Raw genomic sequence first — 19,799 nt, 5'->3', positions numbered from 1 at the left:
TTCGGTTGCGCGTTGACTTTCAGTTCCAAGTGTGCTTCATAGTTCTTAGCGCAACCAAGGCCCGGTGCAAAAATGTCTGCAAATTCTTCACATAGACGAGAAACACTGTCTGAAGGCACAGTCTCGTTCACTGATAGGACCTGATTTACGATTGACAAGTTAAACAACTGAAATAAATCTAAACCAAACAAGTTCACTGCAGAAGAAGAACGAAGGACGTAAAATGACACAAGTTTTGTTTGTCCCTTGTATGTTGCAAGAAGAGTGCACTGTCCTAACACAGGGATCCGCTGTCCTGAACAACTAGTGAACTGAACATTTGCGGCACGCTACGGAGGTTTGCCCAGTTGTCTGTACGTGTCCTGATTGATCAATGAAACCGCAGCTCCGGTATCGAGCTGGAATGGTATCACTTTGCCTTCAAAGTCCAAGTCTACAAAAAGTTTATTGTCATGCTGACGACAAGAGCGACTTTCTCGCGCAATTTGAACTGATACAGGTACAGAAGCACTTGCGACCGGACGAGATTTCCGGCGACGTCGACGCACACGTTTTGTGGGACGAACACAGTCACTGTTAGAGAAAGGGGCACTGGACGGGGTGGAATTAACTACATGAATGTCCATGGGCGAAGGTCCACGAGCCTGATTGTCCTTGGTTCGATTCCGGCGCGAAGCAAAGGGCCTGGAATGGTTGTGATTGTCTGATCTGAGCTTTTTCTGGCAAACACTTTTAACATGTCCTTTCTTATGACAGTAAAAGCAAATAGCTTGGCATGACGGGCAATTGTCACGCGAATGTCTAGTTGCACACCGCGGGCATGATTTCACTGCATTTGCTTGCCTACGCGGCACACGTGTGTGAGAGCTAGGCCGCAGCTGCGCGGACGTGCGCGAGGGCTGTTCAGCGGTCCGTGCAGCGCGCCCGGCGGGCCGGTTAATGTGACACACGGCTGGCGAAGTTTCAAATGATTCCTCAGCAAAGTCAAGTGTGTCTTGCCTATCCAATATGTCTATCACTTGTTGAAGGGAGGGATTGACTAGTTTCAAAATCTGTTCCCGTATGCGAACATCAGAAACGTTCTGTGCTATGGCATCACGTACCATTGTATCTGAATAAGGAAGTCCACATTCACACTCAAAAGCACAAACCCTAGTAAGTCTTTGCAATGTTGCAACCCACTCCCTATTAGTCTGACCGGCCGTACATTTTGTACGAAAGAACGTATACCTTTTTGCAATGACATTGACTGTTTCTTTGAAATAGGCATCTAACGCTGACAAAATTTCTTCATAGGATAGAGTTGCTACGTCGCGCCGGGGAAACAATTTCACTATCACACGGTAGGTGAACACACCTACACACGAAAGCAAAAACGGCTGCCGCTCATTACCTTGAATTCTGTAGGCGGCGAGATGGAAGCCAAACTGTCGTGACCACTCCGTCCATGTTTCCTCGTCCGCTTGAAACGGACGAAACTGGGGTGCAACAGCATGTTGTGGCTGCGGTAGCGATGAAGCGGCGGCGGCAGCATCGGTGTGCATTGCACGCTGACCCTGGACGAGCTGTCCAAGGGCATCCAATAACGCCTGTGTCTGCTGATTCTGCAAGCGATAAAATTCGGACAGTACATCTGTAGAAGCCATGACATAAGGAAATGTAAGCAATTAGAAAGAACAAGACCCCTTTTTTTACTCGTCGCCAAAAATGTAGTGTCGGCAGACTTGCCAACACTACGCACACTAATTGAAAGAGGCGGCCAAGATGCACGCGCTAACTCACGAAGGATGGAGTGAGGTCTGAAACAGGATACGTAATGAATGATATAAAGAAAAGTACGTAGCTTCTAAAATACTTAACTTTAATCCATCCTTTGTATACATCGTTCTTGATGAGCCATCTGGAGATTGTGGCGATACAAGTGAGACTCTTTAGATACAAGCTATCTAAGGCTAATGGCGCCTTGCTAGGTCGTAGCCATGGACTTAGCTGAAGGCTATTCTGTCTCTCGGCAAATGAGAGAAAGGCTTCGTCAGTGTAGTCGCTAGCAACGTCGTCGTACAACTGGGGCGAGTGCTAGTCAGTCTCTCGAGACCTGCCGTGTGGTGGCGCTCGGTCTGCGATCACTGCCAGTGGCGACACGCGGGTCCGACATGTACTAATGGACCGCGGCCGATTTAAAGCTACCACCTAGCAAGTGTGGTGTCTGGCGGTGACACCACAGGTGCTGTTTAGGGATGATACAGAAATTGGGAAGCATACTGTCGCGTCATTGGTCGGTGTTGAAATTACGCTAAAATTGCTAAAATTGATCACACTATCAACTGTGATGCTTAATATTACAGTACATCGACAGTGTCTTTTCCATCCCATCCATCCACTGGTATGCTGTTGATTACCACATAATGACTGACTGACATCTCTTGTTTGAGATGGAGAAAGAGTCTTGGTGGAGGGGGCAACACCCTCTGGGGATGGCTAGCACCGAAACAGTGTTCGCGTACATGGCAATAATATGAGGAATTAACCAAATGGAACACAGCGCCATCAACTATCCCATCACTGTGAATGATGAGTTTAAATGTAGAAGACGCCAGTCACCTTTGGGCAGCAGTTTGGAAACGCTGCACAACGCTCCAAAACTCTTCCAGTTGCCTTATGTTGTGACTGTCTTTTACTCCAATCACCCAGTGTGTGTGTGTTGTGGGAGCGGCAGCAACAGCATGATTTGCACCATGTGATGTCTAGTCTTCGATGGATCAAAACGTTTTAATGCCAGTTTAGAAGTTGACACAGACCTCGAAGTCGTGGGGGAAGAAACAAAATGTATGACAGTGTACAAAGCGTGTTACAGCAGAAAAAGCGGTGTATCAAACAACAAAACAGGGACCCACTCTTGCGACTGATAATCCATGGGAGATGGTCCTCGTACGGTACAGGCGACGAAACTTTACACTGATCTGTGAAGGCAACGTCGATCACGGGCCACCTGCTCCTATGGATCAATACCTGTATATTTAATAGGATCGCCGCATATGCTCGATGCCAGCATGCAGACAGTATTTGTTTTAGATATAGAGAGATGCAGTAAAAATGTATCAGATGAAGTTTACAGAGCTTTTATAGTTGGTAATTTTTCCCTGTTGGGAGTAAAGAATAACGATGATACAATGTTTGGGTGACAGACGTGTCGGACTGCAATATCTGTATGGTGCTGAGTCTCCCTAAGTTTCCCAATAAGAAACACCACCGTAATTGTTCTTACTGTCCTTATACTACCTCGTCTTGCAGGAGCAGGCTTCGTTTGGCGCTGACCTTACACACTGCACATGGTTGGTGGAGCTATGACAACATGTTCCCATTTCCGCTGAGTGGTCAAAGCACAGTCCCGTCGCATTAACTCAATTCACTATGTTTCTAGGCAGGTTGTAGAATGTGGTACATATAGCTCTCTCCAACTTCTGCTCAGTTCTGACTTAAATTTCGTCGATCACATGCGCAAAGCTGGAGGGATGGTGGGGCAGAGTCTAAGGAGCAGTTACAAGATGCATAGGGACTATCTAAAACCATATTGGGATTTTACTGTAACAGATTGGTTCGAGAAAGGTGGCTTTAATCATTAAAAGACTTCTCCACAGGATCGAATGCAGGTATGTGGTTGAGTGGGAAGACGTGATTCCAAATGACAGACAGCATTTCTACTCGAAAGTGTAATCCAGTGCACGTTTCTTACAACCCCAATCAGCACACCATCTACTCTGTGTGATCATTCTCAATCAACCATCGTCTATAACACAGTGGATATATTGGAGAACTTCTGACGTGGCATTCAGACAGAATGCATTAAAATTCTAGAGAAATACCTAGCTGCAGCCCGACGGAGTTGCAAATGTCGGTTTCATACCATGTTCCTTAGCCGAATCTCTTTCTAAATTTGGCGATTTTATTACTAGCTTACACCATTGGCGACGTGCAACAGCACTGTCGGTCTGTTAATACACATTCCGGCGATCACCATCTATATTCAGTGTCAAGGTATGTCTTGTATAGGTTTTAACATGGACATCGTCAGCGATACTTGTGGGAACCTGTAGAAACAAGACCACATGTGACGATAAATGGCCATTGAGATCGTGTTTGTAACATCTGGGGGCTTGTAGGACGATTATTCCTCTCTTCCTATGACACAGAATACTACTCAGTATCCAATGAACTGTGGATGAAGCCCGACCAACAGGCATTGCATGCGTTGATCAAAAATGATAGTACATTGAGAATGGATAGTTTCTAGCTGAAATCTAGACCTGTCAATAAAAGGACGACTGATAGCTGAAACCTATTATTTACAAGTGAAAGAATTCTTTCATCTAGGAAAGAAGATTATGCAAAATTGTGGGAGTAGATTGGCATGGATGAAGACAGCTTTCTTTAACAAAAGAGCTTTACTGATATCAGATACCGATATGAAACTGAGGAACATGACTCTCAGAAATATAGAGAAAAGGAAACTGCAAGCAGTTGAAATATTGTCCTATCGAAAGAAGTAAACAGACTAAATACGTTAAGTGTGGAAGAACGTCCGCCCTCAATGAATGAGCACCTAAAGCATCAAGATTAATAAACCAAACAATGCAGGGCCAAAAAAGGTTACAGAAGTCGTGTAGTAAACACAAGTTCTTCCTATGTATGTGTTATGTCTTCCTTTGCACGCTGATTGGTTCATTAGTGGATACAAGAGTGAGGAACAGGTGCCGTTCAGGAACGGAGAATACAGATATTAATTTATTCTGCATCTAATATAAAATAAAAAAAATAATACATAACATTGTTGCTGTATTTGCAGCGTCAGTTGCTAATACTGGATCTGAACATAGAAATACATACAGATACAAAAGATTATACTGTAAATCTGTTACTCTGCAATACAATGTCTATTCAGAAGATGTCGAGCTCTGTCCACTATGAAAGTATGTAAATGTTAGTCAAAATAGGCAAAGCTTGCTCTGTCTATGAATGTTCGAACTCAAGTACATCTGCCACTGGGGCTCTGAGGGAGATGGCTAAAATGGCTCTGAGCACTATGGGACTTAACAGCTGTGGTCATCAGTCCCCTAGAACTTAGAACTACTTAAACCTAACTAACCTAAGGACATCACACACATCCATGCCCGAGGCAGGATTCGAACCTGCGACCGTAGCAGTCGCGCGGTTCCCGACTGCGCGCCTAGAACCGCTAGACCACCGCGGCCGGCCTGAGGGAGATGCTTGCATCTCACCGACAGCGAGGTAATCATTCGCGGCAGCAGCTTCCTCGTGATATGGTGGCGGCTGTTGGAAACGCGGTGGAGTAAATGGCAGTGCATATACTTCAAAGTGAGGCTGACAGGATATCTGCCGATACCGCAACATGTAAAGCAAGAGCTGAGCAGAGATATGGTGTAGCAGATAGATAGTGAGAGACGGGGAGAATGAGTCCGACAGAGAAATGGAAGAGGAGGAGATGGGCAGAGATGGGGTAGGACAAGAGGAGATGAACAAAGAGGTGGTCGAGGTGGTGATGGACAGAGGGAGGGGGAGGAAGATAGATACATTGAGAGGGAGAAGATGCAAGAGGCAGGTGGAATGGGTAGAGTGGCAGTGGGCAGACAGAAAAGGAAGAGATCAGGAAGTAGAATGGAAGAAGTTATGGTCAGAGAAACGGGAGGAAGAGATGGGCAAGAGAGGAGAAGAGGTGATGGAGAGACAGAGTGGGAAGGTTCAGTGGGACATACAAAGTTGGGAGGAGGAGAATGGTAGAGAGATGGGAGGGGAAGGAGAGGTCTGCAATATATGTGTCGAAAGTATTCATAAGCAAAAATCTGTAGAGAAAATGTTTGCAAAAAAAAAAAACATAGCAAAAACTTGTTACTGTCTCTAGCCTCAGTTTTCCAAGGATGAGTATTCTGAATATCCTTTAGCTGTGATATGACCACCTAAAACCATTCATTGACAATGAAATCACTTAGAGCTACTGCTAGTCTCACTGTGGTGTTAAATTTCACCTGACGTGCTGGATTGGTCTCAGGTAATGTGGAGATGATGGTCCTTACGCACCTGCAGAGAATATTATTCTCGCAGCAAGACTGACCTCTGGTGATGTTGAGATGTATGTACCTCTGGTTGATGCGGAGAAAACCACTCTTGCAGCAGCCAACCCGACATGTTGTTGGCCCAGTTCCATTGTCAGCCGACTGCGGGATTGACCCAACTTTTGGTAGCAGGCACGTGCATTCTGCTAGAATCGAATACAACCTCGGGAGGCACAGAGAGAGGTTCAGAGCTCGGTGTTGAATCCTCTGCAGTGCCACGACATGTGAGTTGCCGGCCTTCCGTCACACCATGTCCATGCACTCCAACAGTGGTCTGAACAGTGTTAGGTAGAGTAAATGCCGTAGTGTGGCGGCAGCAACGACTGTGGATTAAGCAGCAGACACAGGGCACAGACGCGCCACACTTCTCTGCTTCTGACATCATGAATATGTGGGATCTAGGTGAGGCTTTCGTCGAAGATCAGTCCGTGGTACTCCGCGGTCTTGGTCGATGGGATGGCATTTCTCGTAATATTTACAGATGGCAGACCTGTCAGCAGATTCCTTCGGGTGAATTTAAGTCGTCACTTCGTTACCCAGCTCCCACTGCATCGTGCCCGAATTATAGGCTGTGTCTCATTCTATGAATGTTCATGCTGTAGGCGAACAGCGTTGTATCATCGGCGTAAAGAACCAACTCTACGATAGCCAATTTTGGTGCATCAGCAGTGTACATGGAGTACAGCAAAGGGCTTATCATCGACCTGCCGATTAGTGGAAGACCCGTCGTCTACCTCACATGGAAGATGCTCCCAGCTTGATTGGACTGAGGAAAGACCACTTATGACATCAGTATGCCATGTGCAAAGGGTTTGTACATTAGGCCGTTGTGCCACAAGGAGTCGAATACACTGAGAATGTCGAAGAACATTGCTCGAAGGTACTTCCGTGCCTCCGTCGCCCTCATTGCCAGTTCCACCTGTCTCAGCAGCTGGTGAGAGGTGGAGTGGCCGCTCCAAAACCCAAACTGTCCATCTGCTATGAGACTCTCTTGTGTGATGTGTAGCACCAGCCTCACGAAGCACAGCTTCTTCGTAACATTTCGAGAGGTACGGTGGTAGGCTGATGGCCAAGTCAGAATAAACGCCCAAAACTACCAACACACCTCAGCTGCCGAACTACACGCCGTTCTGGACAGCAACAACAGGACGAGGAAAATACACTGCCAAAAACTACGTCAACGCCCAAGGCAGGTAACCAGAATGTTAACGACCGCAAGGCAGAAGGTACCACTGGTGCACTTCATTAATGAAGGAGTGAGTTAAATTAAGTTAAACCCCATCCAAGAAAACGGCTGCAATTCTAGCTGACTTCACTGTACGCACATTGTTGTTCGTGGGAATCTCGCAGAAAGCAACAACCTGGATCAAACGAAGAGAATTGATAGCAGTTGAGGCTTGATAGTAGGTTAAGTGAGCACTCGCCTTTAGAGTCTAAGACCGGCGGGCGACGAACTTCGTAACCCTCACAAGAAGTGCCTCACAACTCCAACTGTGCGTGCACGCTGCCAGCGGCTCCGGCCAGACTCCACGTGACGGTGACCTCCTGGCTTCTCTGCATCAACCGACCCACTGCTCAGGCCTGGAAACGGTATAAGGAACAAATATACGTCGGCCGATGAGACTGACTGTCCATGCCTCACCGACGCTTCACTGTTGCTGCGTCCCGACTGCACTGCTGGTCCATCTTCAACTGAACTGACTTCCTTCGGACGGACGACATCCTGGAGACACTGGCTGGGACCCAACCATGTAGAGGGAACACAAGCGACATCTCTGCACAGGCAGGAACAGACCGAAATACACTTCGTCGATGAGACGACCGACCGAACGACCAACCAACGGTCGTCCCTTCTGGTACTGGCTGTGCGGACCTCACTGGGGCTCCGTCCCTAACCGCACTGCCCCTGCATCCCGACCGCCCTCCTGGTCCGTCTCCAACTAACTACCAGACACATGACGACCCAGAAATACCATCGGTCGCTCCAGAGATGGTACGACAGTGCACTTATCGATAACCGCTGCTGCTACCACTCACGGGCAAGTAAGGCAGAAGTTAGTGACGCCAGTAAATGGAATAAGAAAACGAGGCAGCAGTACCGTAAAAGAAGATGACAAACAATAAATGGCATGAAGAAGAGCCGTGCATGGCTCAACGACACCGTTCCAGTGTGCAGCGTGGGACAGGCGACGCCCACTGGTTTTGGTGAGGCGAGAATTCCATTCCGTGTTCTGCATGGGGGCTTAATTAAATGTAATGAAAATAATTTTAATTTTTGCTTTAGTAGCTGTCTGTCCGTTTACGAAGTCTCGTAACGGTTGGCCCTGACTAGTATTATTACGCTATCTGACTGCATAGAACAACAACAAGGAATGAAATGGAAATTTTCATTAACACAATTAATTAATTAATTAATTAAGTCCCCAGCAACTATAAAACCTACGAAACCAAAGCACAAGTATCACTGTTCTGTGTGTGGGAGTGTGACTCAACGTACACATCTGGCACGGTTCTTCTTCAAAAGACAAGAATTTCAAATACCATTTATACTGAATTAATTAAAGAAAATACAAATACCATAATTACTCAAGAGAACCACAATTACACTCTAATCCAAGAACACAAGCCAGATGCTTTGTTGACTGAACCTGTAATGACACATTATTTAAAACATGGAAATAATGAAAAATAAATCAAGTTTCGTTACCTTCATATATTGACCAAAATCACTCTCATAATTACAATATATCTCCACACCGACTCGCTATTACCACATCTCAACAAGAACCTTTCAGCATCACATCTCAGCAAGCACTCCCTACTAGCACATCTGAACACGAACTGACTACCACGAGTCCTCGACAAGCACTGCCCACTACGACATCTCAATAATCACTCTGCCAGTGGAGGCGGGCGAACAATGCTCTCTAGCGATCTCTGGCGCTGTGGCTCAGTATAGCCACCTTTCATATGCCCTTCCTCCACGGCTAGAATTTGATGGTATTTTTGCCAGCATTGGTGGTGAAAATACCACCAAATTCGTCAAAAAAAAAAATACAGACAAAAATGAAAGATAATATTAATACGTAAATATCATATAACTAGATAAAATTTTGGCTTTGCACTGACCTTTCAATAACCTAATATATAAAATACAGTAAGCAATACAAATTCTTTCATACATGTGACTTTACATAACAGTTTACACAAGTATTATATGGTTAAACAGTTCAATCAATAGCGTCAGCAATGACGAATATGTGCAGGTAAGAGTCTCATAACTTTCCACAAACAGTAATACACAAAAAATCAGTTTATACAAATATTCACATAAACGCTTTCCATAGCCCAAGAATAAGCAGTTGACAGTTCCAGCAGTAGCACCCAGCAATGGTCAACATGTGCAAATACCAACAAGTAACATTTTTTCTATAGAAGCAGTCCATCAGTGGCACCCGCAATGTTGATCAGGTGCACACAGCAACAGGTGACTTCATTTCAGTAGGAGCAATCCATCAGTGGCACCCAGCAATGTTGAGTAGGTGCAGACACCAACAAGTAACACCATTTCAGTAGAAGCAGTCCATTAGTGGCACCAGCAATGTTGATCAGGTGCACACAGCAACAGGTGACTTCATTTCAGTAGAAACAGTCCATCAGTGGCACCCAGTAATGTTGAGCAGGTGCAGACACCAACAAGTAACACCATTTCAGTAGAATCAGTCCATTAGTGGCACCAGCAATGTTGATCAGGTGCCCACAGCAACAGGTGACTTCATTTCAGTAGAAGCAATCCATCAGTGGCACCCAGCAATGTTGAGTAGGTGCAGACATCAACAGGTGACATCTTTTCAGTAGAAGCAGTCCATCAGTGGCACCCAGCAATGTTGAGCAGGTACACACAGCAACAGGTGACATCTTTTCAGTAGAAACAGTCCATCAGTGGTACCCAGCAATGTTGAGCAGGTGCAGACATCAACAAGTAACACCATTTCAGTAGAAGCAGTCCATCAGTGGTACCCAGCAATGTTGAGCAGGTACACACAGCAACAGGTGACATCTTTTCAGTAGAAACAGTCCATCAGTGGCACCCAGCAATGTTGAGCAGGTGCAGACATCAACAAGTAACACCATTTCAGTAGAAGCAGTCCATCAGTGGTACCCAGCAATGTTGAGCAGGTACACACCGCAACAAGTCACATTTCTCAGCAGAAGCAGTTCCATAAAATACACTGTCACTGATCACACTGTTCATCAGAGTTTATAAGCAGAAATTAAACATGTCCTAGTGGCACCAATATTGTAGAAAAGGTACAAGTAACAGTCCATAATTTTTTTTACAATCACTGATCACACAGTTCATCAGCAGAAATTAAACATATCCTTGTAGCACCAATCATGTAGAAAAGGTGCAAGTAACAGTCCATACTATTCACCATAACTACTGAGACAGTTCAGTCATGAACAATAGTTTGAATGAACATACAATTTCTTTAACAAAATATAATCAATGCTCTTACACTAAACATACAAATCATAATAAACACACAAATGATATCAGTTAATTGTCACATTAACTATTACAGTACACAATAACAGTTAACCTATAATATTTATGGGTGTCAGTGCAAGCCACAACAAACAAGTGAAATAATATTTAGGAGATAGGTTGGGATCACTTCTCTGGGATTATAAAAGGAAAACACACAAAACACACTCACTCATCTTTCATCCACATTAGTGCTACTGTGTAATTGAATAGTGTTAACTGTGTAAATGCAATTCTGTCAAAATTTTATGTTCATCATGTGTATCAAGTAGTAGTGGCAGCAATGTATAACAGTCAATAATAGTTAAGTCAACGTCATAGTCATCATGTCAAGACCAATGTTTGCCAAGCCAGATCACATTGTACTGTTGCTGAACAACTGTCAGTGAGCCAAGATATGCAAATACTTCCTCTCTTCAAAAAAAAAGTGTATACTGCTTATTGATTTAACAAAGTGTGTGTGTAGGCAATCTTCCTTCTACTTGAGTGTTCTAGTCTGCCATCTTTATCCTCCTTGTTCCATATGGACCAACAAAAAAAATATGCTCCTCATTTACTTTACCTCTTATCCACCAAAACTCCAATAATCATCAACTTAATCTCAATACTTCACTAATACCTTTTCAATACGTCGATCATCAATATCATTTATCTTACCTTTTGTCCACGAAAACTCCAATAATCATCTACTTCACCTAATCTCAATACCTCAATAATACGTCGATACATATAAACCTCAGCACCAATATCATTTCACTTCCATAACAACTCTTTCCTCTAGTCAGTCTCCTCGAACAAGTACAGACAAAATCCTAGTGCAACTTCAATTCATCATCCCATACAATCCGAAGACACAGCGTCCACACACAACCTCTGTGTAATCCATCTGACCCAAATTTTCTACTCATTATAAATTATAAGATACATTTTGGTTCCTTGTCCATCATTAAATAAAAGAAATGCATACATGACCTCTAACAGACTTAGTTCGAATAACTCTCAGTAATTAAGTACGATTACGGAGTGTGAATGATCATAATATTTCACAGTGTGTACACCACTTCAAGAATCATAGCAGAAGCAAACATGTGGAGTATTTTTTGTGTCAAGTGTCACCTCCTATTTCAATTGCTCACGAAAAATGCAGTGTAATACTGTCAATGGTCTAAACCTAGTTTTGGTATGTCATGTCGTTAGCTTCCTTCCTATTAGCATAAATTTATACAGCTTCCATAAAACCTCAGCTCATGTGACTTCTATGACTTTCTTTTACTAATGTCGTTCGTCGAATTATAGCAGTTCATTTTCTTATCTTAAATATATAAGGCACTGAGCGTAAGCAAAACATGCAATAGCGAGTAAATATACCAGTAGAGAACAGAATGTCAACAAGTGGATGCAGCACAATCCCTATAACAAGGCTCTGCCAAGCGAACAATCTACAATTAATACCACAGTGTAACCTAAACTCTATGTTCGTACACTGTACATCAGCATTGCTATATTCTAAATTGAAGAGTAGTTATGACAACAAAACAGAAATGTGTAAATATGCAATCCATACGCACAGCAGCAAACATGCCTTACACAATAAACAGGTCATTAGCATCACATCGACATAAGCAAATAAATGTTCATATGTAATCTTAATAAGTACCCATGAAGGCGCAAGCAGATAAATCACAAAGTATAACTTACATATCTAACCACATCAGCACAATTAATCAGGTGACAATTATAATTTAAATAAATAAGCACAGCAGGCACATAATTAAAAAATATGACATCAGTGAAAAAGCATAGCAGCCAAGCGATGCATAATATATACAAATAACAACCCTGTTCATTAGTCAATCATTTTAGAAATGAGTTAATGCGCGCAAGCACGTCGCTTCACTAGTAAATTCATAGAACATGAAATTAGCACAAAGTATGAATCACGTAATCGCAAGCAGCAAATTACGTCTAAAGTACGTACCTAAGTGGAATTATGTTACCTGAAAAATAAACTCAATTAATCGTTACCTTTTTAGTTTATTAGTTTCATCTTCGAAATTACATTCTTCCTGAAATTTTCTCGATAGTAAGTCCTCTTAACGTCGGACGCACACAGAATTTACCTGAAGGTCTTAAATATTTTACACACCGTATCCTGAAAAATACTGAACGTTAATAACATAATTTTTGAAGTCATTATAGCTTTATACTGAATTTAGTCGGAGAAATTAGACTGTGTATTTGTTTACGTCTGTCAGTGCATTCGCACTGAGCGCTCGATCAGCTGTAGGCGCGTGACGTAGAAAGTGATTGTTTGCGGTCAACGACAGCCTTGTGCGGCGCGCAGACTGACTGTTGCTTTGAGTATGTGCCGCCGCCAAAACACAGCGCGGTATCCTTGTACTCTCTTCGTGTTTACATGTAGCTGTTGGTTTCTCAAAAGTATGTCATTCCACAAAAATTTTTACGTTCGATATATGATGTATTCCCTTAGAGCGCCGAGATTTAAGAGTTTCTACTTCAACAGTGTTATCATGAATAATTTTGCGAACTCTAAATGGACCGTTATAAAGCAGAAAAAATTTGCGACACAATCCTTTTCCTTTGTGAGACAAACGATGAGACTTAATTAACACCTTCTGACCAACTGACAAAGTTTTTAAACGACCAGGACGCTTAGCTGATTTCTCTCTTCTAGCAGCTGCAGATGCAATATTTTGTAGAGCCAGGTTGACAACTTCAGAATGCCGCAGTTTCCGTGAAGGCGGAAAAGGAACGATTTCAGAAATGCGATTTGTTGGTACTTTATTTTTTAATATCAATAGAGGCGGTAAAGAAGTTGAATCATTAGGGAGTTCATTCAGAATATTTTGAAAAATATGAAGATACTGATCCCACGTTCTGTGATTCTGATGACAATAAAGACGGCACAATTTATTGATTTCCTTCATCCATCTCTCTGAAGGATTAGATTGAGGGTAAAAAAGTGAAATGAAAATTGGTTTAATTTTACGACGCCTTAGAGTACGAAGCCAAATTTTAGAGCGAAACTGTGATCCATTATCTGATATAACCTTATCAACATGACCAACTTCCTTAAGAAAATGTTTGATGAAAGCATTAGATACTGAACGAGCTGTTGCTTTGCGTAAAGGTGTAAAACACACATATTTTGATGTCAATTCCACTGCTACGAAAATGTACGCAAAACCATTAGTAGAATGAACCACTGGACCGAACAAATCGACTGCAGCCATGTCCTTTAATTTCGCTGGAATGATAGGAAACAACGGTGCTCTGTGAGATATCGTTGGCGGTTTAGCCTTTTGACATAATTTGCATTTGGCCAGAACGGATCGAATACGTTTTTCCATATTACTGAAGTAACAATTTTCTCGTAATTTATGAAAGCATTTTCTGGGACCAAAATGCGCATAACTGAAATGTGTGTACCAAATCAATTTATTGACCCACTCATCAGGAATACAAACTAACCAAACAGAGTTGTCGACCGATTTTCGTTTGAAAAGAATATCATTGCGAACTAAATAATACTGTCTGATCGCTACGCTTTCCTTTCTCCTCCACTTCTCCTTAATGTCCTTCCAGATTGGATCCTTATTTTGCTCCTTAGCGATGTCCTGGAGCGAAGACGAAATAAAGTTCTCAAACGCAACACCTTGAATGTACATCAAACAATAATGGTTTTCTTTGCCGTCCTCTTCAGCACTTTGTTTCAAACCCATAGGTGCACGTGATAAAGCATCAGCAACAATATTTGAAGATCCCTGTATGTAAACAATACTAAAATCAAATTCCTGTAGGTACAGCGCCCATCGTGACAATCTTCCATGAGTTAATTTTGTCGACATAAGAAATTCCAGAGCTCGATGATCGGTGTAAACCTTAGTATGTCTGCCAAACAAAAATGTGCGAAATTTTGTGAAAGCCCAAACAACAGCCAAAGCTTCAAGTTCCGTAATCGAATAATTCTTTTCGGATTTAGAGAGAACACGACTTCCAAATGCAATAGTCTTCTGTACTACAACGCCGTTTTCTTCTATCTCTTGAAATAAATGTGCACCTAGGCCTTTGTATGATGAGTCCGTCGCCAAACAAAAATCTTTAGATAAATCCGGATGTGAAAGAAGTGGAGCAGCAACTAAAGCATCACGAAGTTGTTCAAATTCTGACTGAGCTTCCTCATCCCAACACCAATTAGATTTCTTTCCAGATAGTTCACATAAACGAGGTGTGGCCAAATTGTCCAATCTAACAAAACGTCTAAGAAAATTACAAACACCAAGGAAACTACGAACATCACGTTTTGTGGTAGGAACAGCATAATTACGAATAGCATCTAGTTTCTCTGGATCGAGAAGAATACCTTCTGTAGAAATAATGTGACCGAGAAATTTCACCTGAGAACGACCAAATTCAGATTTTTCCAAGTTCACTGTCATGCCAACTCGTGCAAAAATACGTAATAATGAATCCAAAATTTTGTTATGCTCACTCCAAGAACGTTTAGCAATAAGAATATCGTCAACATATGAAGTAATATTGTCACGAAGATAAGCAGGTAAAATTTCATTTAAGCAACGAATGAATGCTGCTGAAGATACAGTAAGTCCAAATGGTAATTTCCGAAACTGGTAACAGTTACCGAAGGCTAAAAAGGCAGTATATTTTCTACAATCAGGGTGGAGTTCTATTTGCCAAAAACTTGCGCGCATATCAATCGTGGATAAAACTTTAATTCCATGGAAATGTGGAAGAAGTTCATCTAAATTTTGTGGACGGTCAGTTTCAGGAATAATAATATTATTTATCTGTCTGGAATCCAGAACCAAACGAATTGATCCATCCTTTTTAAGAACAACGTGTAATGGGCTGGTATAAGGACTGACTGCTGGCTCAACAATGCCCTGATCTAACATGTATTGAAGTTCATTCTTAACCTTGTCTCTGTAAGCCAAAGGAATAGCATACGTTTTTCCGCGAAATGGTGTGTGTTCTTTTACTTTAAATAAATATTGTAAGCCTTGTATAGTTCCTGTGTGATGACTAAACACTGTAGCATGTGAATTCAAAATGTGGTGCAGCTCTTCTTTTGCAACGTCATCTGGCACTTCAGCTTTCTTAACCTTTTCATTAATTAATTCTTCGCTACTAATTATATCCTCCATCGCGTCTCTGTATCTATTGTCATTGTCATGAATAAACACACTGTCGTCATAATGCTCAACGAAAGCATCAGAAGTAAGAAACCTTAAACATTTTGTATCTGATTCAGATCTTGCTAAACACTCGAAAAATTTCAAACATTTCGGCATTCCGGCAACAGTCAAATTCACACTTCCTTCTTTAAAGTTCAAAATTGCCTTATGTGTGTTAAGAAACTCCATACCTAATATAATCTGTGTACTGAGTAATGGAACAATAATAAAATTAGCAGACAATTCGTATCCTTGACAAATAAAATTTAGGTTGGTCTGTTGTTTAACTTCCACACCTTTTCCAGAAATCGCTCCTCGAATTGTAGTTTTAGAAATAGGTAACACAGGACAGGCAATAATTCTTTCACATATACGAAAAACTGATTCACTAATGACGTTCAATGGGCTCCCAGAATCTAAAACTGCAGTGAACTTATTCTTACCCACACATACTTCAATAACAGGATGTAAAAATGCGTCTACATTATTTTCCTTTTCATCTAGCAAAATGTCTCTCATGTCTTCCAGGCGTACGTATTGTAAAGTCGTAGTGTCATTACTTTCCGAACCGTCTATATTGCTGCCAGAAGCCGAAGCTGCTAGTCATTGTCGATTGTTTGCGTCACGTCTTTGATTATTCGCGTCATTTCGCGGATCAATTTCTACTAATTGCACTTGTCTCTCTGAAGTTCTGTCACGTGGAGGATGCCAATTAGGTCCTTCCTGTCTGTTAGATGCAAATTCTTGGTTGTGTCTGTTATTAAAATTTCTGTTTTCCTGTCTGTCTGCATAACTACTTCTTATATAATTTCGACTGTCACTTCTGAAATTATTGTTAGATCTACTACCCTGGTTATTTCTGTAGTAAGAATTTCTGTTATTGTATGAATAATTTCTATCTTGATGATACCGATTACTGTTTCCGTATGGTTGATCATTCCGGTAGGAATTACCGTTATTATAATTGTCTGTGTAATTTCTGTTAGAACGTCTGTTATTGTCATAAGGCTGGTATCTATTGTCCTGTCTGTTACGTCTGTCATTCTCAAAGTTACCCAAATAACGTCCGTTCCGATCACTATCCCTTTTCTCTGAAAATGTATTGTAATTACTGCTACTGAAGAAATTACAAGAAGTCCCGTCGTCGTTGTCATACTCAAGTTCTTGTAGCAAAGTCTTAAAAGTCTCAATGTCATCTTTACATCTTCCGGCTAAAGCAATTTGTCTTATGGATTGTGGCAGCTTAGTTAAACAAATGCGAATTAATTCAGTCGGGCTGTAGGGGTTGGAAAGGAACTGATTCTTTCGAATCATGTCTTCAAAATATTCTGCTGGCGTGCGGAATTCAGACTGTTTGAAATTACGCTGCATAATAAGACTGTGTTTGACTCTGTCTTGCGTGTTTTCGGACCAATATGCCGATAGAAATGCATGATAAAAATCATTCAGATTATTACAATCTCTAATGAGTGCACGCATCCGCGTCGCCGGTTCGTTTTCTAAATATCCACACATAAATTCCAGTTTGTGACTTAGTGGCCAATTTGGTGGGAGTGCATACATAAATTGATCTAACCATGCACGTGGATGTATGTCATTCTTAGAATTGCGGAAGATCTTAAATTTCCGAACAGTCAAAAAGTGTTTATAGTCAAAGTTTTCGCCTCGTGGCGACAAAGACCTACCGCGTCTGTCCCAGTTTGAATGTCGATTATTGTCAAGTTCGCGCGCCTGGCGCTCTCTTGTTGCATCCCGTAAATGAAACAAATTACTTTCTTCAAACCCCTCTGCTACCTGTGATTCTAAATTTCTTTTGCTGTCTTTTCCTACAATTGCACCTTCGATTTGTTTGACTTGCTTTCGTAATGCCTCTACTTCCCTTTTAACGCGTTCATTAAACTTTCCCTGATTTTCAACATGCTTATTTATGTTCTGGTACTCTTCGGTTTCTGCAAATGGTAATGGAGCTGTATCATCTGAATCTCTATCCCCATTTAAACTAAGACTTGTCAATTTATCTGAAATCTCCTCAACTCTTTCCGATAAATCACCTATTTTTTCTCTCTGTTTACCTACGTCTTCCGTAAGTGTCGCGACTCGGGTTTCAGTGTTGACACATTTGGTAGTTAACTGTTCATATTGTTGTGTTCGGTTATTTATTCTGTCATTTGGTACGGATTCCTCGATTCTCTCAAATATCTCTTCCTTATCGTGTGCACGTTGTAAATTTAACTCTGAAAATTTTTGTACTATCACGCGATCTCTTTCTTCGTGTTCTCTATCCTGTTCCCTTTGTCTAATCTCTACTGCAACTAATCTACTATTGTGAGTATTCAAAATTGGTTGTACTTCTTCTCTGATTTCTCTCTTTAATTCATCTTTCATATTTTTAAAACAAGTCCCTATTCGTGAATCTAACCGTGTTTCCATTGTTTCCATCTGTGTTTTTAATTCAGATCTAAACTGTGTTTCCATTGTTCCCATATCATTTTTTAATTCAGATCCCAAAGTTCCCATCCGTGTTTCCATTCGTGTTTCCATTGTTCCCATCTGTGTTTTTAATTCAGATCCCAAATTTAATATTATACCCATCAACTGCTCCATTTGATCTGGTTCGAAATTCTTTTCGCCCCTATCATTTCTCGCAAAACCAGTTTCCTTCGTCATAGCTGTATAGCCATCTGTGTTCGATACTATTCCAGAATCTTCTGTCGTTAGTCTCGAATTCTGAAAATTTTCTAATTGTGAAAAGTTTTGAATTGGTTCCGGACTATTTTCCCGACTTATTACATTGTTTTCCACTTCATTATTCAACATACTGTTCTCTTGTGTTGGCGAGTTCGCCATGTCAACAATTTCATCATTCTCACTATTCATCATTTTTGCCTTTTTCATTGATCGCGTAATCATTTACAAAACAAACAAAACTCGTCACTGTACGAAAATTACACACAATGACTCTTTATCATCAACAATACCATTCACTCGAAATGTTTCCCTCAAACACGATTAACGAACAATTGAAATAATTGCACTAAATCGTCAAACGCGTATACAAGACAACAAATCAAATTCAGAGAAAAAATACCATTATAAGAATGACAATTACCAAATCTACACATGCAAAACAGACTATAATTACTAAACTACAAGTTACTACAACAATGCTACTGTCTACTATTTTTACAATCAGAAGATTCCAAGGGACGATCCGAAGCAGTGGTCGCCACGTGCATGGGGGCTTAATTAAATGTAATGAAAATAATTTTAATTTTTGCTTTAGTAGCTGTCTGTCCGTTTACGAAGTCTCGTAACGGTTGGCCCTGACTAGTATTATTACGCTATCTGACTGCATAGAACAACAACAAGGAATGAAATGGAAATTTTCATTAACACAATTAATTAATTAATTAATTAAGTCCCCAGCAACTATAAAACCTACGAAACCAAAGCACAAGTATCACTGTTCTGTGTGTGGGAGTGTGACTCAACGTACACATCTGGCACGGTTCTTCTTCAAAAGACAAGAATTTCAAATACCATTTATACTGAATTAATTAAAGAAAATACAAATACCATAATTACTCAAGAGAACCACAATTACACTCTAATCCAAGAACACAAGCCAGATGCTTTGTTGACTGAACCTGTAATGACACATTATTTAAAACATGGAAATAATGAAAAATAAATCAAGTTTCGTTACCTTCATATATTGACCAAAATCACTCTCATAATTACAATATATCTCCACACCGACTCGCTATTACCACATCTCAACAAGAACCTTTCAGCATCACATCTCAGCAAGCACTCCCTACTAGCACATCTGAACACGAACTGACTACCACGAGTCCTCGACAAGCACTGCCCACTACGACATCTCAATAATCACTCTGCCAGTGG

Source organism: Schistocerca nitens, chromosome 6 (assembly GCF_023898315.1).
Source record: "Schistocerca nitens isolate TAMUIC-IGC-003100 chromosome 6, iqSchNite1.1, whole genome shotgun sequence".
Taxonomy (NCBI): Eukaryota; Metazoa; Arthropoda; class Insecta; order Orthoptera; family Acrididae; genus Schistocerca; species Schistocerca nitens.
Note: the sequence above shows the minus strand (reverse complement) of the source record.